At 47.9% G+C, this 26,759-nt stretch overlaps 1 protein-coding gene across 2 annotated transcripts in view; it reads left to right on the top strand.

Moving 5' to 3' along the window:
* Positions 1 to 289: 289 nt before the first annotated feature.
* LOC115074355 (bifunctional heparan sulfate N-deacetylase/N-sulfotransferase 3-like) overlaps positions 290 to 26,759 on the top strand; it is a 416,141-nt gene continuing 389,671 nt past the window's right edge. For both annotated transcript variants that reach the window (XR_003852387.1, XM_029574134.1), the window contains exon 1: positions 290 to 484. The gene's annotated coding sequence lies outside the window, so the exon portion shown is untranslated. The remainder of the gene's footprint in view (positions 485 to 26,759) is intronic.

Genomic DNA, 26,759 nt, shown 5'->3' with positions numbered 1-26,759 from the left:
AAGCTGTGTCGTGTGGGCATTGAGGGGAGTGCAGCGCTGTGCCAGAGATTAATATGGGTAGTGCAGAGCTCACAGGATCTCAGCTCTGCCCAGGCATGGGATTCTTGGCTCTGAGGCAAGCCTGGCTCTGATGTAGAGACGTCTCATACTGCTGCAGGATTCCTGAGCGTGACAGGGCTCTCCCTCTCCTCTGTCCTTGGTGGGAGTGAGAGGCGCTGGCGGGAGGAAGGACGCACCACACTGACGTGCTCTGCTTTGTTTTCATTCTGATGCTGTGAGTGGAGGAAGATGTTAGTACTACAGTGTGCGCTGGGCTCTCTGCAGCACTTTTTTCAGCTCTGATCGCAGCCTGCTGCTCGATTGGGGTTTACAGTCTGGTTGCTGAGGGGATTGTGATGGATTTTGCACGAGGAAGTTTACATTTGCAAATGAGCGTTAGCAAGAAGAGGATCCAGGATATCACCGTCAGACCCTGTATGCTCAGGTACTGTACCAAGAATAAGGAGAGGGAGGTTGTACAGTGTGCTCATGTACTGTACTATGAACCGGGAGGAGGGAGCTACGGCAAAACCTTGTATCCTCAGTTACTCTATTAGGAAGGAGGAAAGGGGGCTAATTTACGACTCTTTATCGTCAGGTACTCTTCTACCACACAACACAAGGAGGATTTAGGGAGGGTAAAACACTCTATCCTCAGTTACTCTACCAGTAAAGGCACAGGTAGAGGGAGGGAGGTAGAGGTGAGACCCTGTATCCTCAGTTACTCTACCAGTAAAGGCACAGGTAGAGGGAGGGAGGTAGAGGTGAGACCCTGTATCCTCAGTTACTCTACCAGTAAAGGCACAGGTAGAGGGAGGGAGGTAGAGGTGAGACCCTGTATCCTCAGTTACTCTACCAGTAAAGGCACAGGTAGAGGGAGGGAGGTAGAGGTGAGACCCTGTATCCTCAGTTACTCTACCAGTAAAGGCACAGGTACGGGGAGGGAGGTAGAGGTGAGACTCTGTATCCTCAGTTACTCTACCAGTAAAGGCACAGGTAGAGGGAGGGAGGTAGAGGTGAGACTCTGTATCCTCAGTTACTCTATCAGTAAAGGCACGGGTAGAGGGAAGGAGGCAGAGGTGAGACTCTGTATCCTCAGTTACTCTACCAGTAAAGGCACGGGTAGAGGGAGGGAGGTAGAGGTGAGACTCTGTATCCTCAGTTACTCTACCAGTAAAGGCACGGGTAGAGGGAGGGAGGTAGAGGTGAGACTCTGTATCCTCCGTTACTCTGCCAGTAAAGGCACGGGTAGAGGGAGGGAGGTAGAGGTGAGACCCTGTATCCTCAGTTACTCTACCAGTAAAGACCAGGTAGAGGGAGGGAGGTAGAGGTGAGACTCTGTATCCTCAGTTACTCTACCAGTAAAGGCACGGGTAGAGGGAGGGAGGTAGAGGTGAGACTCTGTATCCTCAGTTACTCTACCAGTAAAGGCACGGGTAGAGGGAGGGAGGTAGAGGTGAGAATCTGTATCCTCAGTTACTCTACCAGTAAAGGCATGGGTAGAGGGAGGGAGGTAGAGGTGAGAATCTGTATCCTCAGTTACTCTACCAGTAAAGGCACGGGTAGAGGGAGGGAGGTAGAGGTCAGAATCTGTATCCTCAGTTACTCTACCAGTAAAGGCACGGGTAGAGGGAGGGAGGTAGAGGTGAGAATCTGTATCCTCAGTTACTCTACCTGTAAAGGCACGGGTAGAGGGAGGGAGGTAGAGGTGAGAATCTGTATCCTCAGTTACTCTATCAGTAAAGGCACGGGTAGGGGGAGGGAGGTAGAGGTGAGACTCTGTATCCTCAGTTACTCTACTAGTAAAGGCACAAGTAGAAGGAGGGCTATAGGTGAGACCCTGTATCCTCAGTTACTCTACCAGTAAATGCACAGGTAGAAGGAGGGCTATAGGTGAGACTCTGTATCCTCAGTTACTCTACCAGTAAATGCACAGGTAGAAGGAGGGCTATAGGTGAGACTCTGTATCCTCAGTTACTCTACCAGTAAAGGCACAGGTAGAAGGAGGGCTATAGGTGAGACTCTGTATCCTCAGTTACTCTACCAGTAAAGGCACAGGTAGAAGGAGGGCTATAGGTGAGACTCTGTATCCTCAGTTACTCTACCAGTAAAGGCACAGGTAGAAGGAGGGCTATAGGTGAGACCCTGTATCCTCAGTTACTCTACCAGTAAAGACACAGGTAGAAGGAGGGCTATAGGTGAGACCCTGTATCCTCAGTTACTCTACCAGTAAAGGCACAGGTAGAAGGAGGGCTATAGGTGAGACCCTGTATCCTCAGTTACTCTACCAGTAAATGCACAGGTAGAAGGAGGGCTATAGGTGAGACTCTGTATCCTCAGTTACTCTACCAGTAAAGGCACAGGTAGAAGGAGGGCTATAGGTGAGACTCTGTATCCTCAGTTACTCTACCAGTAAAGGCACAGGTAGAAGGAGGGCTATAGGTGAGACTCTGTATCCTCAGTTACTCTACCAGTAAAGGCACAGGTAGAAGGAGGGCTATAGGTGAGACCCTGTATCCTCAGTTACTCTACCAGTAAAGACACAGGTAGAAGGAGGGCTATAGGTGAGACCCTGTATCCTCAGTTACTCTACCAGTAAAGGCACAGGTAGGAGGAGGGCTATAGGTGAGACTCTGTATCCTCAGTTACTCTACCAGTAAAGGCACAGGTAGAAGGAGGGCTATAGGTGAGACTGTGTCCTCAGGTGACATTATGAACAATTTCCTGGTGCAGAGATGTTAATAACAGATGTGTGGAGGGCAGATGAGTTTGTTAGAAGTGTGCTGGGGTTATCAGACTCCGTCTGGAAGCCTTCTTCCTATTCTGTACATTCTGCCTATGCAACTTTTCTTTACTTTGGAGGGATTCTTTCTCTTTTTTCTTGCATAGGACAGAGGCAAAACTCAAGGGGCAGCTTATTCTGGGAGAAAGTGCCTTGCTAAGAAGCCTTAGTGAGAGTAGCAGTGAGACTCATTATTGCAGAAGTGCTGGCAGGGTAGGGTTGGGGGGGGGGGGGAGTAAGGCGGAGGTGCCTGCCTGCTCCTTCTCGTTCATGCTCAGGATGGGGGGTAGAGAGCAGGACAGGCTCCAGCCAGTTAGCCCCACCGCATGCCTATCCCCCCCACAGTGTGCTGAGGCCAGCAGCTCATTTTACAGAGCCTGCCTTGGTAAGTTGGACTGTCCTGGGCTGGCCTGGAACCGGGGACTGCATGGTCCCTTCACCAGAGAGACCTCTTGGAAGCAGGGCTCCTCTCTGTCCCTGGCTGGCTCTGCCCTTGCTGCTGCTCTCCCCTTGCTGCTGCTCTCCCCTTGCTCCACCAGTTGCCCGCAGCCGCTGGCCAGTCTTGCGTGTGGCTCGGTTGCCCTCTAGCGTTTGCTGCGGCTGCTGCTTTGCTGTTTATCAGGAGCGCCCATGTGCCGCTCTGCTCTGATGGCTGCCGGAGCCTGAGCCTCTCTCCTTCTGTCCTAAGGGTCTCATGGCAAGCTCCCGAGCAGCTGCAGACAGCTGGCCGCTTCCCTCTGCCCGCGGCAGGGTGCGTGGAGGAATGGCTGAAGAGTGCCGGCAGAGTCACTCACTCCCAGGCTTTTGGGAGGGGGAGGGGTTGTGACTGCCCATCTCCTACAAGTGGCCCTGCTTCTCCATGCCCGAATTAGCATTTCAGCAGAACTAATAAGTAAAACTCAAGTGTTAGCAAACAACCCTGCAAGATGCATGATTCTCATCCCCAGCCTGCAAATGAATTATATAATATTCAAAGCCAGGCAGAGCCGAGAAGGAGATCAGACAGAGGGTGATCCGGAGCCGTCTTTCAGGCTACCTCATTCTCCCCCAGGACAGGCCAGGGTACCCAGCCCTTCTGCAATTATCATTTGCATTGCTTTATTTAGAGTCCGCCTTTCAGCAGCTTCAAAGCAGACTGCATTCAGGTACCGCAGGTATTTCCCTGTCCCCAGGGAGTTTACACTCAAATAGGCAGATTCAGTAAAACATGTGAGCACCCACTCTGCTGACACGCTCCCAGGCACCTTTCCTGGGCACCCGATTCTCTATTTAAATTAGGTGTCGCGCTAATAAGGAGACGCTAGGGTCAAGAGCGCATTCCTAGCACCTCCTTATTAGCAGCAGAGGCAGCTGTCAGCGGGTCCGAGAACTGACACACAATTTTACTGGCGTCGGTTTTCAAACCTGCTGATAGCCACGGGATAGGAAAATGGACGCCGGCAAAACTGAGCGTCCGTTTTCTAACCCACGACCGGCGTGCAGATTTATTTTTTTTTTTTAACTTTTGGCTACTCCAACTTAATATCATTAGGATATTAAGTCGGAGGATGTACAGAAAAGCAGTATTTTCTGCTTTTCTCTACACTTTTCAGGGTTGCTTAGAACTTAACGCCTGCCCTTGGGCAGTGTTTCGGGTGACTAATAGGCTTATCAACATGCAACCAAAATGATAAAGGGGATGGAACAGCTCCCTATGAGGAAAGGCTGAAGAGGTTAGGGTTGTTCAGCTTGGAGAAGAGACGGCTGAGGGGGGATATGATAGAGGTCTTTAAAATCATGAGAGGTCCTGAATGAGTAGATGTGACTCGGTTATTTTCACTTTCAAATAATAGAAGGACTAGGGGGCATTCCATGAAGTTAGCAAGTAGCACATTTAAGACTAATTGGAGAAAATTATTTTTCACTCAACGCACAATAAAGCTCTGGAATTTGTTGCCAGAGGATGTGGTTAGTGCAGTTAGTGTAGCTGGGTTCAAAAAAGGTTTGGATAAGTTCTTTGAGGAGAAGTCCATTAATGGCTATTAATCAAGTTTACTTAGGGAATAGCCACTGCTATTAATTGCATCAGTAGCATGGGATCTTCTTAGTGTTTGGGTAATTGCCAGGTTCTTGTGGCCTGGTTTTGGCCTCTGTTGGAAACAGGATGCTGGGCTTGATGGACCCTTGGTCTGACCCAGCATGGCAATTTCTTATGTTCTTATGTTCTTATTTGTATGACAAGCGCTATTAGTTTTGAGGGGGTTGGCCGCGCGTTTTACAGGCGCTATTACTCCTTTCAGTATAAGCGGTAATAGACACCGGTGGGAAAAGCACAGCCAATCGCGTCTTAGATGGTGCGCTCGACTGAGCACCATTCTGTATCAACCTAAAGGGCGTGATTAATTAAAACTTAGTCCCCACTCTCTGAGGGAACAAAAGCCTTAATAAATCAGAACCTGATGTCATGGAGACTGAAGTGGCATACCCAAGGCCACCAGGAGCAGTAGCAAGATTTGAACTCCAGCTATCCTGATGCATAACCTTCTGCTCTAACCATGAGAGTACTCCTCCATTCCATACCCTACCACAACCCTAGGGACCTTCACCAGTCTGCAGTGGCATCACTATGGGAGGGCAATAGTTTCCGACACTGTATCCTCAGTTACTCTACCAGTAAAGGCATAGGTAGAGGGAGGGAGGTAGAGGTGAGACCCTGTATCCTCAGTTACTCCACCAGTAAAGGCACAGGTAGAGGGAGGGAGGTAGAGGTGAGACTCTGTATCCTCAGTTACTCTACCAGTAAAGGCACAGGTAGAGGGAGGGAGGTAGAGGTGAGACTCTGTATCCTCAGTTAGTCTACCAGTAAAGGCACAGGTAGAGGGAGGGAGGTAGAGGTGAGACTCTGTATCATCAGTTACTCTACCAGTAAAGGCACAGGTAGAGGGAGGGAGGTAGAGGTGAGACCCTGTATCCTCAGTTACTCTACCAGTAAAGGCACAGTTAGAGGGAGGGAGGTAGAGGTGAGACTCTGTATCATCAGTTACTCTACCAGTAAAGGCACAGTTAGAGGGAGGGAGGTAGAGGTGAGACCCTGTATCCTCAGTTACTCTACCAGTAAAGGCACAGGTAGAGGGAGGGAGGTAGAGGTGAGACTCTGTATCCTCAGTTAGTCTACCAGTAAAGGCACAGGTAGAGGGAGGGAGGTAGAGGTGAGACTCTGTATCATCAGTTACTCTACCAGTAAAGGCACAGGTACGGGGAGGGAGGTAGAGGTGAGACCCTGTATCCTCAGTTACTCTACCAGTAAAGGCACAGGTACGGGGAGGGAGGTAGAGGTGAGACCCTGTATCCTCAGTTACTCTACCAGTAAAGGCACAGGTAGAGGGAGGGAGGTAGAGGTGAGACCCTGTATCCTCAGTTACTCTACCAGTAAAGGCAAAGGTAGAGGGAGGGAGGTAGAGGTGAGACCCTGTATCCTCAGTTACCCTACCAGTAAAGGCACAGGTAGAGGGAGGGAGGTAGAGGTGAGACCCTGTATCCTCAGTTACTCTACCAGTAAAGGCACAGGTAGAGGGAGGGAGGTAGAGGTGAGACTCTGTATCATCAGTTACTCTACCAGTAAAGGCACAGGTACGGGGAGGGAGGTAGAGGTGAGACCCTGTATCCTCAGTTACTCTACCAGTAAAGGCACAGGTAGAGGGAGGGAGGTAGAGGTGAGACCCTGTATCCTCAGTTACTCTACCAGTAAAGGCAAAGGTAGAGGGAGGGAGGGAGAGGTGAGACCCTGTATCCTCAGTTACCCTACCAGTAAAGGCACAGGTAGAGGGAGGGAGGTAGAGGTGAGACCCTGTATCCTCAGTTACTCTACCAGTAAAGGCACAGGTAGAGGGAGGGAGGTAGAGGTGAGACTCTGTAGCCTCAGTTACTCTACCAGTAAAGGCACAGGTAGAGGGAGGGAGGTAGAGGTGAGACCCTGTATCCTCAGTTACTCTACCAGTAAAGGCACAGTTAGAGGGAGGGAGGTAGAGGTGAGACCCTGTATCCTCAGTTACTCTACCAGTAAAGGCACAGGTAGAGGGAGGGAGGTAGAGGTGAGACCCTGTATCCTCAGTTACTCTACCAGTAAAGGCACAGGTAGAGGGAGGGAGGTAGAGGTGAGACTCTGTAACCTCAGTTACTCTACCAGTAAAGGCACAGGTAGAGGGAGGGAGGTAGAGGTGAGACCCTGTATCCTCAGTTACTGTTCCAGTAAAGGCACAGGTAGGGGGAGGGCGGTAGAGGTGAGACTCTGTAACCTCAGTTACTCTACCAGTAAAGGCACAGGTTAGGGCCTGTAGTCCTGTGATGTGAGTTTTGTCGGTTTTTTTAAACAGGAACATAATTTGACTGGCTATATTCTTATGAATAACTTTATACATAGCCAGTGATATTGAAAAGAATATCTGATTATCTTTACAGCTATCTGGCTGTTGTTAGTGGGGTAACTTTAATTGGGGATATTCAGTGGGACGTTTCTCCCACTGAATCTCTAGGACAAGTTATCCGTCTAACTTTAGCTGAATAACTTGGCCACTAAACGACTTACTGAATAATTGGCCTCAAGGAGTCCAAAGGTTTAAAAAAAAGGGAGCTATGTCTAGCTTAGGAATGTGCATTTCTTCTGTTTTTGTATGTTGGTCAGGTCAGAAGGAAGTGCATTTCTGTTTCTCTTTCTCTGGTGGTGCTCTGCATGCACACTGTGTGCTTCTCCAGGTTTTCATGTCAGTGTTTGCTGCTTTCTGTTTTCTACTTTGTGGTCCCTCTTAAGGCCCCCCTTGTTCTGTAAGAGTCATTCTGTGCTCGGCATGTATGACAGAGGTGCAGTTTCTGTGTAGGGCTCTGTCGCAGCCTTGTCTGTTCTGCTTTCCTAGTAGGAGATATGACGCTCCTCTGAGGCCCGCCCAGTGTAATATTTGCAGTGCTGCCTTTTCATAGGAAGGAAGTTTCTGTTTGAGTCCTGGGAGTTAGTGCTGTTATGGTGTGGCGAGTTTGGCTTCTGAGTGTCTTTTCTGCGGGGGTTTGTATTACTTTACAGAGGAGGGATGTCTTGTTGCTATTACATATGTGAGAACAGAATCTGAATCTATTTTATTTATGGGAGTTGTAAGGGGAAATGTCCTAGCTCTGCTTTGCACCCAGTGCTAGGAACATTGAAGTGGATGCAGAATGTTTGTTAGAGAACCAGAGGTGCAGGGTTTTTTATATTGAGATTTTGTCCCATCCTGATCATTCCAGCATTGAATGAGTTAATGGCATTATTAAATAATGTTATTGGTAGTTTTGCTGGGTGGTTGAAAGTGTCAGGGATTTCTTTATTTCATAGAAGGGCACTGGGACTTTTTTTGTAGTGCCTTTTATGTGACATGTGGAATCTCACTTAGGTTTGACACCCTCCAATTGTAGCTTACCTCCTTGATGCCCCACTACTGCCCATCTGCTCCATCTGACCTCCGTGCCAATTTCAGCGACCTTGGTTTCCAAACCATGACCTGAGGCTGTGCCCTAGAATGTGACCTGCCGCCTCTCTGACCCCACAGCCTGTCCAGCATCCTTGCAGTTACATGGAAGCACATCCCAGAGGTTGAGGCGTTGGGCCTGAAGAATGAGGGCAGGCAGGGGGGCAGATTCCCATCCGCACCCTGAAGTTCCTCCCCTGGGACCACCTCCTGTTCACAAGGGGAGTCACAATACCAGGAAAGCCAAGGGAAGAAACTGGAGGATCAACCCAAATGAGTAGGGGCCACCTGACTCCATGTGGTGGTGTCCTTCTGGGAACTACAAGCCAAGGAAGATGGGCGAGTGAGGTTGCTAAAGCAGCGCGTGCCAAGATCATATTAGATTATGAGCGCATATTGATGATAATAGTAAAGAGTGGGAAGATAGGGACTGAAATGAGTGGGACCAGTGGCATGGGATAGCGGGTAAAATTAGAGTGGCTTTCCGATGCTATTTATTTGCCCCTTTCACTCGTGCTTTGTGGCTGTTTGTTCAGCGGTGCTTGGCTTGTGAGCCACAGAGTGGCACACAGACGTATTTTCTGGCCCGCTGCTCATCTCACGATGGCTGAGATCAGCTGAGCCAATCTGCAAGTTTGGAATCTGCTTGCGGTGCCGATGAGCATTTGTCGGGGGTATCTCATCAGGGCCTCATCGGTAGGAGGAGGACCACTCAGAGGTAAGATCCTGACTGGACGCCCCTAGTGCCTCATTGCTAAGGAGAGCCCAAGTGCGTCGGCAAAACCGACGCCGAGTTCATCAGCATCGCTTTCCCTAAGCACCGCACAGCCAGGGGGTTCAGGAAACAGACGCCTCTCAATTGAGCATCTGTTTCCTGCTTTTCTGTACTGGTTTAAGGAGCGCTCAGCTATTAACTCCTGCCCTAGGCATTAATTACTGATCGCTAAATGTGCGTCCTAGAGACACTTTTTTTTTGGCATAGGGAGTGAATAGCTAATAGCCTCATTCACATGCATTGGCATGTGATGAGCGCTATTAGTTTCACTCCGCGTTGGACGCACGTTGCGAAGGTGATAATCCCCTTATTGCATAAGGAGATTAGGTAGCGCCTATACAACCCGGGTCCAACTGTGGGCTAGACAGTGCGCTCGGCTGAGCACAGTGCCTTGCATCGGACCCTAAGGAAATACTGACTCTGCACGCTTTGCAGGCAAGTCTGACCTGCAGACAGAGGCCTCAGCCTGAGGGATGCCTCCCGCTGCAAGGCTCCCAGTCCGCCCATCACTTTCACCTCAGTGGTGTCCTCCTAACGTACATCCGGCACCTTCCCTGGCTAATGCCGTGCAACCAGCTCTCTGCAGAATTTCCGTATTCAGAGATCCTATCCTGAAGGAGAAGTGTTCACTCCTTCCCACCTCCAGAATAAACTTCCTCCTTCCCACTGCAGACGGGCCCTGCCTTCCCACGCCCACACCTCAGCTCTGACCCCTTCTCACTGCACCTCACGGCCGAGTTTTCCTAAAGGAATCTTGGGCACAGTGCTACATAAATAAAGGTAAAACAAAAATAAAAAATACATGAGAGAGCTTACATTGTGCTGCCGTTCCCCTTCACACGGTCTGGCAGGAAGAGCGATTATGCATCATTTTCTTGAATGAATATTTTAGCATTGAATCTATGTTGTCAGGTTCTGCACAGTAACTTTGGGAAAGGATTTGTCCTTGAAAGTGACAAACCTGTTTTCTGTGTTTCACTTGGTCTGAGCTTAATGTTAGTATTCTAAGGGAGTCCCAACAGAGGACCTAGGACAAGATTGCACTGAAGCAAAATTTCAAATTGGGAGCACCAGTGAGCCCACTGTAAGGAAAGCAGAAAGCAACAAGATCAGAAAGAGTGGCTGCTCCAGGCTATCCGGATAGCACCGTCCTTCCTTATTCCTTATGTCATGCATATCCCAATACTAAGGACATAGCAGTCAGATAATGTGAGGGAGAGTGGCTGCTCCAGGCTGTGCGGATAGCACCGTCCTTCCTTATTCCTTATGTCATGCATATCCCAATACTAAGGACATAGCAGTCAGATAATGTGAGGGAGAGTGGCTGCTCCAGGCTATCCGGGGAGCACTTTCCTTCCTTATTCCTTATGTCATGTGTCTCCCAATACTAAGGACATAGCAGTCAGATAATGTGAGGGAGAGTGGCTGCTCCAGGCTATCCGGGGAGCACTTTCCTTCCTTATTCCTTATGTCATGCGTCTCCCAATACTAAGGACATAGCAGTCAGATAATGTGAGGGAGAGTGGCTGCTCCAGGCTGTGCGGATAGCACCTTCCTTCCTTATTCCTTATGTCATGCATATCCCAATACTAAGGACATAGCAGTCAGATAATGTGAGGGAGAGTGGCTGCTCCAGGCTGTGCGGATAGCACCTTCCTTCCTTATTCCTTATGTCATGCGTCTCCCAATACTAAGGACATAGCAGTCAGATAATGTGAGGGAGAGTGGCTGCTCCAGGCTGTCCGGGGACCACCTTCCTTCCTTATTCCTTATGTCATGCATATCCCAATACTAAGGACATAGCAGTCAGATAATGTGAGGGAGAGTGGCTGCTCCAGGCTATCCGGGGAGCACTTTCCTTCCTTATTCCTTATGTCATGCGTCTCCCAATACTAAGGACATAGCAGTCAGATAATGTGAGGGAGAGTGGCTGCTCCAGGCTGTGCGGATAGCACCTTCCTTCCTTATTCCTTATGTCATGCGTCTCCCAATACTAAGGACATAGCAGTCAGATAATGTGAGGGAGAGTGGCTGCTCCAGGCTGTCCAGGGAGCACCTTCCTTCCTTATTCCTTATGTCATGCGTCTCCCAATACTAAGGACATAGCAGTCAGATAGGGGTAGATTTTCAAACCGCGCGAATTGGCGTACTTTTGCTTGCGCATCAGGCGCAAGCAAAAGTACGCGGGATTTTAGTAGATACGCGCGTAGCCGCGCAAATCCTGGATCGGCGCGCGCAAGGCTGTCGATTCTGTATAGCCGGCACGCGCCGAGCCACGCAGCCTACCCCCGTTCCCTCCTAGGCCGCTCCGAAATCGGAGCGGCATCGGAGGGAACTTTCTTTTGCCCTCCCCTCACCTTCCTCTCCCTTCCCCTACCTAACCCACCCGCCCGGCCCTGTCTAAACCCCCCCCTTACCTTTGTTGGGGGATTTACGCCTCCCGGAGGGAGACGTAAATCCCCGCGCGCCAGCGGGCCGCTAGCGCGCCGGGACGCAACCTGGGGGCGGGTACGGAGGGCGCGGCTACGCCCCCGGACCGCCCCAGGCCGTAGCCACGCCCCTGGGCCCGCCCCCAAAACGCTGCCGACACGCCCCCAAAACGCTGCACCGACTGGGCCCGCCCCCGACACGCCCCCCTCGCCAAACCCCGGGACTTACGCGAGTCCTGGGGTCTGCGCACGCCGGTAGGCCTATTGAACATAGGCACACCGGCGCGCAGGGCCCTGCTCGCCTAAATCCGCCCGGATTTAGGCGGATTTAGGTGAGTAGGGCTCTGAAAATCCACCCCATAATGTGAGGGAGAGTGGCTGCTCCAGGCTGTGCGGATAGCACCTTCCTTCCTTATGTCATGCATATCCCAATACTAAGGACATAGCAGTCAGATAATGTGAGGGAGAGTGGCTGCTCCAGGCTGTACATATAGCACCTTCCTTCCTTATTCCTAATGTCATGCGTCTCCCAATACTAAGGACGTTGAAGCAGAGAGCTATGCTGGCTATGTCTGAAGTGCGAAACTTCCTCCCCTGCTGTTGAAGCAGAGAACTATGCTAAATTTGCTTTGAAAGTGAAGTATCAGGTACTTTTTTGGTTTGGGGTAGTAACTGCCATAACAAGCAAGCTACTCCCCTGCTTTTATGTGGTTGCAAATCCTTTTTTCCACATTTCTTCTTGCCGTTAAAGCATAGAGCAATGTTGGAGTCGCATTATTGAATAAGGATATTCATCTCCAGGTAGTAGCCAACATTCCCTCAAGCCACCCCCGTGCCTCTTGTCTTCATTCACATCCTCTAGACTTTAAGGATCCACAGTATTTATCCCACGCCCCTCTGAAATCCTTCACAGTTTTGGTCTTCACCACTTCCTCCGGAAGGGTGTTCCAGGTATCCACCACCCTCTCCGTGAAGAAATACTTCCTGACAGATAATCAAATTTGCAGATGACACAAAATTGTTCAGAGTAGTTAAATCACAAGCAGATTGTGATAAATTGCAGGAAGACCTTGTGAGACTGGAAAATTGGGCAACCAAGTGGCAGATGAAATTTAATGTGGATAAGTGCAAGGTGATGCATATAGGGAAAAATAACCCATGCTATAATTACACAATGTTGGGTTCCATATTAGGTGCTACAACCCAAGAAAGAGATCTAGGTGTCATAGTGGATAACACATTGAAATCGTCGGTGCAGTGTGCTGCGGCAGTCAAAAAAGCAAACAGAATGTTGGGAATTATTAGAAAAGGAATGGTGAATAAAACGGAAAATGTCATATTGCCTCTGTATCACTCCATGGTGAGACCGCACCTTGAATACTGTGTACAATTCTGGTCGCCGCATCTCAAAAAAGATATAATTGCGATGGAGAAGGTACAGAGAAGGGCTACCAAAATGATAAGGGGAATGGAACAACTCCCCTATAAGGAAAGACTAAAGAGGTTAGGACTTTTCAGCTTGGAGAAGAGACAACTGAGGGGGGATATGATAGAGGTGTTTAAAATCATGAGAGGTCTAGAACGGGTAGATGTGAATCGGTTATTTACTCTTTCGGATAGTAGAAAGACTAGGGGGCACTCCATGAAGTTAGCATGGGGCACTTTTAAAACTAATCGGAGAAAGTTCTTTTTTACTCAACGCACAATTAAACTCTGGAATTTGTTGCCAGAGAATGTGGTTAGTGCAGTTAGTATAGCTGTGTTTAAAAAAGGATTGGATAAGTTCTTGGAGGAGAAGTCCATTACCTGCTATTAAGTTCACTTAGAGAATAGCCACTGCCATTAGCAATGGTTACATGGAATAGACTTAGTTTTTGGGTACTTGCCAGGTTCTTATGGCCTGGATTGGCCACTGTTGGAAACAGGATGCTGGGCTTGATGGACCCTTGGTCTGACCCAGTATGGCATTTTCTTATGTTCTTATGTTCTGAGTCTTCCTCCCTGGAGTTTTAAATCGTGACCTCTGGTTCTGCTGATTTTTTTGCAACGGAAAAGTTTTGTCGTTGTCTTTGGATCATTAAAACCTTTCAAGTATCTGAAAGTCTGTATCATATCACCCCTACTCCTCCTTTCCTCCAGGGTGTACATATTTAGATTCTTCAATCTCTCCTCATAAGTCATTCGATGAAGACCTTCCACCATTTTGGTTGCCCTTCTCTGGACCGCCTCCATCCTGTCTCTGGCCCTTCGGACATACGGTCTCCAGAACTGAACACAGTACTCCAGGTTAGGCCTCACCAAGGACCTGTACAAGGGGATAATCACTTCCCTTTTCTTACTTGATATTCCTCTCTCTATGCAGCCCAGCATTCTTCTGGCTTTAGCTATCGCCTTGTCACATTGTTTCGCTGACTTCAGATCATTAGACACTATCACCCCAAGGTCTCTCTCCTGCCCCGTGCACATCAGCCCTTCTCCCCCCATCGAATACAGTTCTTCCGGATTTCCACACCATATATGCATGACTCTGCACTTCTTGGCATTGAATCTCAGCTGCCATATCTTCGACCACTCTTCCAGTTTCCTTAAATCGTGTCTCATTCTCTCCACTCCTTCTGGCGTGTCCACTCTGTTGCAGATCTTAGTGTCATCCGCAAAAAGACAAACCTTACCTTCTATCCCGCCCGCAATGTCGCTCACAAAGATACTGAACAGGACCGGTCCCAACACCGACCCTTTGCTGCACTCCGCTCAACACCGCTCTCTCTTCAGAGAAAGTTCCATTTACCATCACACATTGACTTCTGTCCATCAACCAGTTTGAAATCCAGGTCGCCACCTTGGCACTCACTCCTAAGCTTCTTATTTTATTCACCAGTCTCCTGTGCGGAACCATATCAAAAGCTTTGCTGAAATCCAAGTAGATGACATCGAGTGCTCTTCCTTGATCCAATTCCTTGGTTACCCAGTCAAAAAACTCTATGAGATTTGTCTGACAGGATCTTCCACTGGTGAATCCATGCTGCCTCTGGTCCAGCAATTCTTCCGACTGTAGATAGCTCATTATTCCTTCTTTTAACAGCGACTCCATTACCTTCCCCACCACCGAGGTGAGGCTAACCGACCTGTAATTTCCAGCCTCTTCTCTGTTTCCACTCTTGTGAAGCGGAATCACCACCGCTCTTCTCCAGGCACTCGGCACCACTCCTGTTTCTAGGGATCTATTGAACAGGTCACACAGCGGACCCGCCAGCACTTCTCTGAGCTCCCTCAGTATCCTGGGATGAACCTCATCCGGCTCCATGGCTTTGTCCACTTTCAGTTTCCTCAGCTCTTCCCATACATTCTCTTCTGTAAATGGAGTTACATCTACTCCATTCCCCTCTAGTTTGTTAACTAGCAACGGTCCTTCTGCAGGGTCTTCTTTAGTGAACACAGAACTGAAGTATTTGTTTAATATTTCTGCCATTTCTTTGTCTCTCTCCACACATTGATCCTTTTCACCTTTCAATTTCACTATACCACTTTGAACTTTTCTCCTTTCACTGATGTATCTGAAAAATATTTTGTCACCTCTCTTAATCTCTTAGGCAATCCTTTCTTCCGCTTGACTTTTTGCCATCTTGATTACTTTCTTTGTCTCCCTCAGTGCTACCAGATATTCTTCTTTGTGCTCCTCCTTTTGGGATCCTTTATATTTCTTGAACGCTGTTCTTTTAGCCTTTATTTGTCAGCCACCTCCTTGGAGAACCAAATAGGTTTCATTTTTCTTTTGCTTTTCTTTACTTTTCTAACATATAGATTAGTTGCCTTGGTAATTGCTCCTTTTAGTTTGGTCCACTGTTGTTCCACATCTCTCTCTCTTTCTCCCAGCCTACAAGTTCTTCCTCCAGGTACTTCCCATTTTCATCAAAGTCCGTGTTTTTGAACTGCAAACCTTGGGTTTTTGTGCTTCTTTTCCGTGTCCTTTTTGTGATATTAAACCATACCGTTTGATGATCACTGGTGCTGAGGTGAGTGCCCACCTGGACATCAGAGACATTATCCCCATTAGTGAGCACTAAGTCGAGTACAGCTCCTTCTCTCGTGGGTTCCATTACCATTTGTTGGAACAAAGCTACTTGCATGGCATCCACTATCTCTCTACTATTATTAGATTCTGCAGATGGGATTCTCCAGTCTACATCCGGCATATTAAAGTCTCCAACAATCACCACTTCTCCCTTCTTTCCCGTCTTTTGGATGTCTTCAACCAGATCTCTGTCCAGCTCTACCTTTTGGCTTGGAGGCCTGTAAACCACTCCAATAAAAATGGATGTCCCATTTTTTTTTAGGTTGGCCCATAGTGCTTCTTCATTTCCCCATCTTCCTTGCAACTCAGATGCTTGGATATTGTTTCTGATGAAAAGAGCCACGCCTCCCCCTTTCTTATCCTCTCTGTCCTTCCTTAACAAGTTATAGCCTGGTATTGCCGTATCCCAATCGGGAGATTCCGTGAACCACATCTCCGTGACAGCAACAATGTCCAAGTCAGCCTCCACCATTAGGGCTTGCAGATCTGGGATTTTATTGCCAAAACTAAGGGCATTTGTGCTCATAGCTTTCCAGCTTTCCACGTTCAGGTTACTGCTGTTCCTGGACTCCTTTTGTGACTTTGAGTTTTGTTATCCACTTTCCCTTTCCTTTTGCATTTGTGCAAGGGGAAAGATTAGTGCCTTTGATGACAGATTCATCCAGCACAATTAGCTTTTTCCTTTGGTTACTGATCTGGAATTCCTGTATGCATTGGGTTTCTTCTCTCTTTTCAGATAACATTTCAATCTTTTTCTCAAGAGCTTCTTCAGTATTTCATACAGAGAAGGCTTTTTGTACTTGCTGCACTTGATACAGTGTGTGTCTTCGCATCACAGGTCTAATTCTACCAGAGCCCACTGTAATCTTGGTGTTTATTGAGTTCCCTAATGCCCTGTGTGAGGGAGGGGTTGTTAAGAATGGGTGCCTGTGGGTCACGGGTCTTATCCTGCCTGAGCCCACTGTAAATTTCTTTATCCTTGACTTTTGGATTTTCTGTGGTAATGGGGAATTACTTCCTGAATACGTCATGCGTCTCCCAATACTAAGGACATAGCAGTCAGATAATGTGAGGGAGAGTGGCTGCTCCGGGCTGTCCGGTTAGCACCTTACTTCCTTATTCCTTATGTCATGCGTCTCCCAATACTAAGGACATAGCAGTCAGATAATGTGAGGGAGAGTGGCTGCTCCAGGCTGTCCGGGGAGCACCTTACTTCCTTATTCCTTATGTCATGCGTCTCCCAATACTAAGGACATAGCAGTCAGATAATGTGAGGGAGAGTGGCTGCTCCAGGCTGTCCGGGGAGCACCTTCCTTCCTTATTCCTTATGTCATGCGTCTCCCAATACTAAGGACATAGCAGTCAGATAATTTGAGGGAGAGTGGCTGCTCCAGGCTGTCCGGGGAGCACCTTCCTTCCTTATTCCTTATGTCATGCGTCTCCCAATTCTAAGGACATAGCAGTCAGATAATGTGAGGGAGAGTGGCTGCTCCAGGCTGTGCGGATAGCACCTTCCTTCCTTATTCCTTATGTCATGCATATCCCAATACTAAGGACATAGCAGTCAGATAATGTGAGGGAGAGTGGCTGCTCCAGGCTGTGCGGATAGCACCTTCCTTCCTTATTCCTAATGTCATGCGTCTCCCAATACTAAGGACATAGCAGTCAGATAATGTGAGGGAGAGTGGCTGCTCCAGGCTGTGCGGATAGCACCTTCCTTCCTTATTCCTTATGTCATGCATATCCCAATACTAAGGACATAGCAGTCAGATAATGTGAGGGAGAGTGGCTGCTCCAGGCTGTGCGGATAGCACCTTCCTTCCTTATTCCTAATGTCATGCGTCTCCCAATACTAAGGACATAGCAGTCAGATAATGTGAGGGAGAGTGGCTGCTCCAGGCTGTGCGGATAGCACCTTCCTTCCTTATTCCTTATGTCATGCATATCCCAATACTAAGGACATAGCAGTCAGATAATGTGAGGGAGAGTGGCTGCTCCAGGCTGTGCGGATAGCACCTTCCTTCCTTATTCCTTATGTCATGCATATCCCAATACTAAGGACATAGCAGTCAGATAATGTGAGGGAGAGTGGCTGCTCCAGGCTGTGCGGATAGCACCTTCCTTCCTTATTCCTTATGTCATGCATATCCCAATACTAAGGACATAGCAGTCAGATAATGTGAGGGAGAGTGGCTGCTCCAGGCTGTCCAGGGAGCACCTTCCTTCCTTATTCCTTATGTCATGCATCTCCCAATACTAAGGACATAGCAGTCAGATAATGTGAGGGAGAGTGGCTGCTCCAGGCAATCCGGATAGCACCTTCCTTCCTTATTCCTAATGTCATGTGTCCTCCCCATCTGTACTGCCCCTCCCCCCTGCTGCACTGCCCCTCCCCCCCAGCTGCACTGCCCCTCCTCCCGAGTCCTCTCTGCTGCCCCAGAAGGCAACAAAAAACAGAGTGGGACTTACTTTCAGGTTTCTTGGAGCACAGGGGAGTTTAGCGGCGGCAAGCAATCCCTGGAGAGCAGCAGATGCAAGGGTGGAGGAGGGGGAGAAGCAACAAGCAAGCTTCTTTGTTTTTAGGGGGAAGGAGGACTTAGATGAGCAATCTCAAAAAATATTTCTTCACAGAATGAGTGGTGATTGTAAGGAACAGCCTCCCCGGAGAGGTGGTAAAGACAAAACCAGTAGGAGTATTTAAGGAAAGCTGAAATAAGTATGGAGGAACCTTAGATACAAGGAACTGAGTTTAAACCCTGAGATTGGGCAGGCTCTATGGTACTGAGCAGAGGAGGTGGCCTGGAAATCGTATCTGATATTATTTCTCTGTTTCTGCAGAGAAACAGAAATAAACCCAAACCATGGCAGGTGGTCAGGTTGCAACTAGCAACACTAAAGATTGTAGCCTTAGGCTACTGCTATTCGCTGCAGCTCCCAGATCCAGCAAGGTTAAAATGTGGAGGTCCTTATTCAAAAGTAACTCAGAGGTTATCCAGCTAAATAAAGATCTGAGCACTCTGCTGGCTAAATTCTAAATTCTTTGCCATCTATCCCCTAGATTCATCAAAATACTATGATACTGCATGCATAACACTCTCAGTAGGAGAAAGGGGCATGTTTAGGGTAATTTTTAGAATTACCACACTATGCAATAACATAATGCAGGTAGTACTGTATGGTGCAGTAAAGTTTTCACACCCTGTGATACTTCCATTTAGAGAGAGACTATTTATAAGGTCCGCATAGTAGTCAACTATTTATATCTCTATAGGAGGGCCAGCTAATAGCTCGAGGTGAGGTGTTCATGGTGGTTTAGGGTTTTGGGACCAGTTTTACATGCAGACTGAGATGTACCAACTGCCCAGTACACCTCGGTGAAGATTTGATGTCATTTGGAGTGAGGAAGTTCTTTTTACTTGGAGGACATTTTTTGCCCACCATTCCTGCCCGAGAGAAGGAGCAGAAGAGCACCATTTTGCTGCCTGTAGGTCTCTCTTCCAGAGACATCAGAGGAAAGCAGAAGACCCAGTACCCCGCCTAGGAGTCTGACTTCCACCACCTGGTGCCTGCCATCCTGAGGGTCACTCATGTTGAGGAGCAGGACTGACACTGTATTCACATCTGGATTTGGTTGTTGAAGTTTAAATGAGAAGATTGCTGTGATTGCCTTTGAAGATTTGTTACAGTAAAGTTTTGTTTTGGGCCACCCCGGTCGAGTGTCTGCTCCAGTGACTCACGGGGGACTGGGTAAGAAGTTAAGAAACCCGAGAGAGATAGAATGAGAGAGTCACCCTGGAAGCCCTGGGTCCTGGAGGTTCAGGTACCTGAGGGACTTTGTGAGGACTCAGCCCTGGGACTGAATGTGCCCCCTACACCATCTCGGCTGAAACCGAGAAGCAGGGGTGCTGCGCAGATTTCAGGGGAGCACGGCTGCTGCAGACTACTTAAGAGCGTGAAATGGCATCCTGTATAAAGAGATCCCTTTGAATAATTATTATTCGCACTTTATATAAATAAATTGTTTGCACAGAACTCGGACTCTGTGCACATCCTGCAGGGCTGCCACCTTTTTTTCCAGTGCATTCTTTATGAAAACCGATTTTAAGCTGTTTTTCTATTTGTTTTTGCTGGGCCTAAGACACTTCCAGAGCCATTTGGCAGTGAAGCATGAAAGAAAAATAAATGTATCATTATGATTATTATTATTTTTTTTTTCTAGTAGCCAACAATGACTGACAACATTGGGATATATCCAATGATTAGATCTGAGGACAACAAATATTTAGAAATCCCAGAGCCAGGGAACAGTTAAGATGAGTTGATAGTAACTTCGTGCCAATGCAACATTCCTGAAAGCCTTCGTTTACTCAGTTTCCCAAGCCCATCTATTACACATTTGTTTCATATGTAGAGAAAAAGACATGGGTGCCATGTTGTATTACCCAGCAAGCAGCACACTAACGGGCCGATACAGTAAGGCGCGCTCAACCAAGCGCACCATTTAACCTGCAACTGGCCGCGTGTTTCCAACGTGCGTCTATTACCCCTTATACACTAAGGGCCTGATTTTAAAAAGCATTTACTCGAGCAAAACTGGTTTTTGCTCGAGTAAATACACTTTACTCAAGTAAGTGGGCTTTTCAAAATTGCTACAATATATGCCATTGAATTGACCATAGGATTTACTCAAGTAAGTGCACTTTACTCGAGTAAATAGCTTTTGAAAATTGCTACGATAGTATGTCACATTTACATGCGTAACTCCTTTGAAAATTACCCCCTAAGGGGTTTAGCGTGTCAAAAATGCGCTCCCGAAAACTAATAGCGCTCATCACATGCAAATGCATGCTGATGAGGGATAAGTTAGTCCCCGGGACACTGAAAGTAAAATGTGCAGCCAAGCTGCACATTTTACGCTCAGAAATTAACGCCTACCCAAGGGCAGGCGTTAATTTCTGAGCAACCCGCTAAAGTGTGCAGAAAAGCAGAAAATACTGATTTTGGAGGAACCAAAAATTGTTTTTAAAAAATCTGCCCACCGGTCAGCAGGTTAGAAAAATGGATGCTCAATTTTACCGGCATCCATGTTCCTAACCCATGGCTGTCAGCGGGTTCAGAAACAGATGCTGGTAAAATTGAGCGTTGGTTGTCAGAACCTTCTGACAGCCACCTCTACACTAATAAGGAGGTGCTAGGGTCACGCTACTTTCTCTAGCGCTTCCTTATTACCCCACCACCTCATTTAAATACAGAACCCCGAGCCCAGGAGAGCAGGTGCTCAACACGGAGCACCCGCTCTCCCGCATTTTTTACTGTATCAGCCTGAAAGAGTTAAAGGAACAGAGAGAGGAAGTAGAAAACAGTGAGATACTGCAATCCACCACAAGATGGCATCAGTCTAAGTTAACATGTAAAATGTCCTACAGATTAAATCTCCTAGGAGGCTCTGAGTGCCCCTCACTTGAGTGTAGATGGGGCTTTTCTGGCATCAGTGGGCTATCTCTCCTTGGGGGGGGGGGGGGGGGTCATGCTTGGTCCCAAATTTCCAACAAGTTGTCAGAGGCCACTCCAATGGGGACAAAGAAGTATGGTGTCTTACCTTAGAGAGGCCGGGCATCTGTCATGAAGCAGAACAGGATCCAGGAATAGGGCCTATGTTAAAGATTGGACCCAAGGTGCCGTGTCCCTGGCCTCGGGCAGCAAATTGCCTGACAGACACCCCGGGGCCTGGCTTCTACCTAATATGGAGGTTGTACTGCTCCCATGTAATATGGAGGTTGTACTGCTCCCATGTGAGCAGCTTGCTCTGAACGTACTTAGGAGCACCCGACAGGAGCTTCCTGAAGATTGCTGTCAGCAGCCTAGGGTCACTTTCTGCTGTAACTATAACAGGGCCATAGAGGTAAAGATGAAACACAAAATGCCCTAGAAGCAAAGATCACCGGCTTACATCTAACATCCAAGCCCAATTCACCTGTATCACAACAGGCTTGGTGCAATCATAGTGAGCCGGATACGTTGGACTTATCCAGCTAAATGAATATCCGGCAACAGTAAATGAGTGCCACTTAGCCAGGTGAAGTTTTTGGCCAGATAACTCAGAGCCAGGGAATGGGTGGGTCAGGCAGGAGGGGAGTTACCCGGATAATTTATCTAGCTAACTCTGGTCAGGCCACAGGGCTGCTTAGCCCAGAAAGGAAATGTAGAGTCCTTTCCTTCCAATGACCCACCGACTGGTGGCCCGACCCAGGAAAAGTCCTCCCCGTATCTCCTGCTGGTTAGACCTGCCCCTTCTCTCCCACCATGCAGGCTTTGGAGCCCATGGGCAGAGGGTCACAGCACCATCAGCGCCCTAAAGCGGGCAGAAGCAGGCTCCTTTGTGGCCCGGTATTTCGCACCCTACGCCTGGGCTTGGAGACAAGCAAGGCCATGGCTCCTGGCTCTCAGCAGAACTCAAAACCACCTCAGCACTTCCAACAACCTTCCTTTTGCCTCGTGGAAAGCACTTTTCTGTACCTGTAAACCCTCATATCAATCACTCGCCCATCTCACAACTCCCTGCACCTCCCATTGCTGGAAGATTCCTCACTATAACCCTGAAGGGGTTTACGTTTGTATAAACTCCTGGCACTGGTGATTGCAGCACGCTGGTACTGCTGCTCCCTATCCGGGACCTGACACTTTTGGGTTTGTTCCTGTATTGTTGTCTATGGACTGTTAATCTGGGGCTGGTGATCCTTAGCCTGGCCTTGCTGATCCGTCACCCTCTGTCACAGGAGCTCCAGCTGCTCTGTCATTGTCATTATTGGTGAGCACTGAACCCTTTTCCGCTGAGCTCAGAGGCAATGAATTGCAGCTGTGGCATCACATGGCAGCGTTCAGGGCAGGGAATCACAGCAAGAAGCAATCAAGTGCAAGGCTAAAAAAAGAGCTGGACTGGATCTGAAACCAAGACAAAGCCAAAGAACCTGGCTCTCACCCAACATTAACTAAAGTGGAGGGATTTTTCTCCAGCTAACCACCAGGCATAGGGCTAAGTCCCTTTCTACCTTAAAAACCACAAACAGAAGCACAGTCTCTTCAGAGGTGATATAGGCTTGCCACTAGCAAGGAAAGGTCCTCCTAAGGCTGCTAGCCACAGCACACCGGACTCAGGTATTCCCTCATGTCATGCAGGGTTTATCCACCTTCATTAACGCTCACAGTGACACAACTTACAGCCCTTGAGGTGGTGGGAACACTGGGGTAGCCCTAGGACAATGCAAGATCTCAGGGACGAGGCATGACGAGTCTCCGCTGGAAGCAGGAGTGCTCGCCTCAGCTTCTGTCTGCACAGTGCATGCCTCCGTTTCTTTATACAGCCAGAGTCAGCTTCTGATAAGGCACAGTTTAGGGTCTCTGCGGGGGGTTTAAATTCTGTTTGAATGTTTCTGAACTTCCTATTGGGTCTCTTCCTATTTGCTCGCTCTCTGTCTCTGTCTCTCTCTGTGTCTCTTTCTGTCTTTCTCTCTGTGTGTCTCTCTCACTCTGTCTCTCGGTTCTCTGTGCCTCTGTCTCTCTCTTTCTCTCTCTGTGTCTCTTTCTGTCTCTGAGTGTGTCTCTCTCTCTCACTCTGTCTCTCTCTCTCTTTCTGTGTGTGTGTGTGTATCTCTCTCTCTCTCTCTCTGTTCTCTCTCTGTCTCTCTCTCTGTCTCTCTGTGCCTTTCTCCTCTTCCTCTAGGAATCTCTGGGACACTTTAATTTCCGGCAGAGACTTTCAGCTGGAAGAAGGCTCCTGACAGGCTCACAGCTTGTTCTCATCCTCTTTTGAGCTCAGAGAAGCATCATCTTTTCACCTCTTATTTACTGTTAACCCACAGCTACTGTCAGCTTTCAGAGAAACGTCTTACAGCTGTATCACACTCATCAACCCGTTAGGCTATTCCTGGAATTTTCTCATCTATGTGAGTGTTGAACTGTTCAAATAAATGTTTTTGGTAAGCAAGAACTGAGTTTATCTGATATCTGCGGCTGGGGGAAAGGTTTAGCTGACTGTCTGGAGCTCGTCCTGGACATTGAGTAATAAAAGGCCCATCCTGGAGCTCAGGGCCAGACCCAGCTCTGATTCTCTCCTTGGAGTATGACACATATCTCCTCTTTTGCTTCCTTCTCCTAAAGACTTCTATGTCTCACACTTCAATGGCTTTTTGCTGTGCTAAACAAGTTATAAAAATAAATAAATAACTAGCTAAAGAGGTCATCTTTAGCTTTTCTTCAGTCTATGTCTTAATCAGTGCAGTATCACTGGTTCTCAACCCAGTCCTTGGGCTCGCCTAGCCAATCTGGCTTTCAGGATATCCACAGTGCATATGAATGAGAGAGATCTGTGTGCACGGCCTCCATTGTATGCTAATCCATCTCTTGCATATTCATAGTTGACTAGTTGAGTGTGTCCTGAGCAAGTGCTGGGTTGAGAACCTCTGGCTGATGATGACAAGGACAGTGGTGGACTTACAGAGAGCATGGGATAAACACAGAGGATCCCTGATGGCAACTGCATAGCCTTTGCTGGGTAACGGTTGCAGCCCAGGGACGCAGTGATATGGCTGACCCCATGCTTCCCAGATAGCATGGAGTAATCTGCATGGAGCAACAGGGAACCAGGACACAATGGGATTAGGGATTGGGTTCCCATAAAATCACTGCTGGACAGACTGGATGGGCCTGGCTTATTGGTCTTCATCTGCTGTCATTTACTGTGTTACTGCGTAATTATCTTACTGTGGGTCAGTTTCCAAAAGAGATCTAACCAGCTAAGTAATGATTTACTGTGTTACTGCGTCATTATCTTACTGTGGGGTCAGTTTCCAAAAGAGATCTAACCAGCTAAGTAATGCTTTAGCCACCAGATCCCTCAGGGAAAACAGTTCATCCCACTGACTGTCCAAATTTGATAGAGGCATGGGTGGGGCAATCTTCAGACTTATCATTAAATGTCATTTGAAATGACAGATACCAGCGGGTCCGTGAAGCGTTAGGCTTCACGGACGCTTCTAAGACGCAGCTTGCATTAGCAAGCTATTTACATACAGGATCGACCGGTAGGTGAGCTGCACTGTGCGTGCGGCAACCGCGGGTGCGCCGGGCACTAACGCAGCTCTTCCTACCGCTCGGTACTGGATTGACCTGTTAGCTTGCTAGTGTTGCTACTTTTGACTGGCTAAGTCAGGCAGCCCAATGGCAGTGCTAAAGCTAGCCAGCCAGATTTTGGCTATCTGGGTGAATTTTTAAAAGACTATCTAGTTGGTTTAGTTCGGCTGCAAAATTAGCTAAATCTAGATGGCCAAAACCTTGCCAGGATTGACCTGTGGATTGACCTGTGAGGCACAGCTTTTCTTAAAAATTGACACCTCAGTTATTATACACCTTTTCTGATATGAATACTAATTACACAGCTCTAGTCTCTCTTACTTTTGCAACGTAAGAACATAAAAAGCTGCCATACTGGGTCAGATTGAGGGTCCAACAAGCCCAGCATCCTGTTTCCAACAGTGGCCAATCCAGGCCACAAGAACCTGGCAAGTATCCAAACACTAAGAAGAACCCATGCTACTGATGCAATTAATAGCAGTGGCTATTCCCTAAGTCATCTCTATAGCAATTTATGGACTTCTCCAGGAAAATGTCCAAATGTTTTTTAGATCCAATTACACTAACTGCACTAACCACATCCTCTGGCAACAAATTCCAGAGTTTAATTGTGCGTTGAGTGAAGAGGAACTTTCTCCGATTAGTTTTAAATGTGCCCCATGCTAACTTCATGGAGTGCCCCCTAGTCTTTCTACTATCCGAAAGAGTAAATAACCGATTCACATCTACCCGTTCTAGACCTCTCATGATCTTAAACACCTCTATCATATCCCCCCTCAGCCGTCTCTTCTCCAAGCTGAAAAGTCCTAACCTCTTCAGCCTTTCCTCATAGGGGAGCTATTCCATCCCCTTTATCATTTTGGTTGCCCTTCTCTGTGCCTTCTCCATCACAACTATATCTTTTTTGAGATGCGGCGACCAGAATTCTTTTATGAAGCTTACAAACACATACAGAAAATGATAGACTCTTGGAGGTCCATATTTAGCCGTTGTGCAGCTGTGCTAATTAGCTGGTTATACATAATCAGCTAACTAGCAGTGTATTTTCAGTGGCCAGGCCTCCCACCCATCAGCCCTACAGCTGCTAACTCCAAATATCAGAATTATCCAGGTAAGCTGTGTGGCTAACTCCCGCCTCCCCAGAATGCCCCGTCTTACCTGGCTAGAATTTAGCCAGATATGGGCTGAATATAGCAAGGAAGCCATTTAGACGGGTAACTATTATGTAATCCATCTAAATGGACCACTAAATAATTTAGATTTTAGAAAAATCAAAACAATAGTCTGCTTTTCAAAGGGAAGAAGGCTTATGAGATCTCCATATCTATCTGTGCATCCCCCTAAATAATGTTTGTGTTTAATATCCTAGCCATGCCTGCTTATTCTCTCAGTCATCTTTCCCTTCTCTCCCTCCCAGATTCCTGGGGGTCCTCTCCTCTCCTCTCACTCCCCTTCACCAGGTCAATCATTCTTTCCTTCTCTCTCTTGATCTTCCCTTCCTTCCTTCATCCCCAGTCCAGTTTTCTCCGTTCTTCCTTTCAGCCCTCCTACTTACTTTTCCGGTTCAGCTCTCCTCTCCTCTCCTCTGCTCTCTCTGTCAGGCCGGTGCAGAGCGCATGGCGGTAGTGGGAAATGTTTTTCATGGCTGAGATAACCCAGCTTTCCTCTACTTTCCTCAGTCTGCAGCTGTAACTGGCCTCTCTCTCCTCACTAAATTCAGCAGCGGGGTTTATGATTCTTGAGGGCTGCAATTGGCCTCTCTCTTCCCACTTCTGCTAAACATGCGATGTGAGGCCTCTAATGGGTGCAAACAGCTCCTCTGTGTCAATGTGGGATGAAGTTTCGGGGGCATAATATGCCCTATTCTCAGGCTCCTGGCCTGGGGCAGCAGCCTCTCATTTTCTGGCATCCCTTCTGGAGGACCCTCTGGGATGGTCTCGTGGACCCCAGGTTGGGAACCGCCATAGAAGAACTATAGATAGATGGAGATAATATGAATTTGGGTTCACAACTTGGAGGAGTCAGGAGAGTATCCACACCTGGTGCCCCTTCTTGTTAG

Source organism: Rhinatrema bivittatum, chromosome 1 (genome assembly GCF_901001135.1).
Source record: "Rhinatrema bivittatum chromosome 1, aRhiBiv1.1, whole genome shotgun sequence".
In the NCBI taxonomy this organism is placed as follows: domain Eukaryota; kingdom Metazoa; phylum Chordata; class Amphibia; order Gymnophiona; family Rhinatrematidae; genus Rhinatrema; species Rhinatrema bivittatum.
This window is presented reverse-complemented; position numbering and strand designations above follow the sequence as displayed.